The sequence below is a fragment of the Elephantulus edwardii genome, unplaced genomic scaffold, assembly GCF_000299155.1.
Source record: "Elephantulus edwardii isolate Elephantulus edwardi_28Jun2011 unplaced genomic scaffold, EleEdw1.0 scaffold00074, whole genome shotgun sequence".
Taxonomy (NCBI): Eukaryota; Metazoa; Chordata; class Mammalia; order Macroscelidea; family Macroscelididae; genus Elephantulus; species Elephantulus edwardii.
The window spans coordinates 4,616,666-4,617,801 of record NW_006399824.1 but is presented as its reverse complement, the minus strand read 5'-3'; positions in this window follow the sequence as shown (position 1 = coordinate 4,617,801).

Below are 1,136 nucleotides of genomic sequence, written 5' to 3'. Positions count from 1 at the left end.
TGCATCCTGGCCCATCCTCACCCTTCTGCCCCAACCCTCACCTCCTTGTACCCCCAATATGTTTTTCCCAATAAAAAATATTTGAAAAAATTAAAAAAAAATAAAAATAATCTTCAGAAAGATTTTACTTGATTGTGATATTAATGATACTGACAATTTCCAGATTCTACTAGACCACCTTTTTTTTTTTTAATGGAACAAATATGGATCTTTTCCAGTGAGTTGGCAAGGTAGCTGTCCTTCAGATTTCTTGGCCTGTACTAGTGAACACATCCAGGGCTGTATCTATTTGTTGAAACATTTCAACTGAGAAATACATTTTGACATATATCGTTGCCTAGAGAGTAAGGAGTTTTGCTACTAGCTCAAAAGCAAGCAGTTTAAAATACCAGCTGCTCTATTGGAGAAAGGTGGGCAAACTCCTCTCATGCAATTTACAGTCTCTGAAAACTCACTGAAGGGTCAGCATGAATCACTTCAACTTGACCGCATGTAATATTAGCATTCAACGCGCCAAATCTATTCTTGGGATGGTTTTTAATTCAATTGGGATAGACTCAAGGTTATATATTTTATTCTTGTGGACTTGTTTATATTTTCTTCAGCTTCAATTTGAACTTGCACATAGTTAATTGATTGTTCCACTCTGCCCAGGGCCTTGTTTTGACTACTGAGTTTCTTGGTCAACTCTCTCTACAGATGTAGTAAAATGAACTGCATGTCCATCAGGTGAAATCCATGTGTATAGTCACCATGTATTTTTTTTAAGATAAAAATAATTCCTTGTATAAATTTTTTTTATTGTATAAAATTTTGAGTTGATCTCTGGACTCATTTCTCTCACCAAAACCATGTTTTTTTATGTTGTTTTCAACTTTTACGTTCCAATCACCAATTATCATTAATGCATCTTGATCGCAATTCCATTTCAGATTGCGAAAGTTGATAGAAATTTTCAGTTTCTTTATCTTTGGCTTTAGTGACTGGTACATACATTTGAATAACAGTTGTTTTAACAATTCTTTCTTTTTTTCTTTTTTCAGTTCAATGAAAGAGACTTTATTGAGGGCCCAGGGTCATGGGGCTCAGAAGAAGGCCACCTGCAAGAGGCAAGGGAGCCAGTGAAGAGAGGGCTC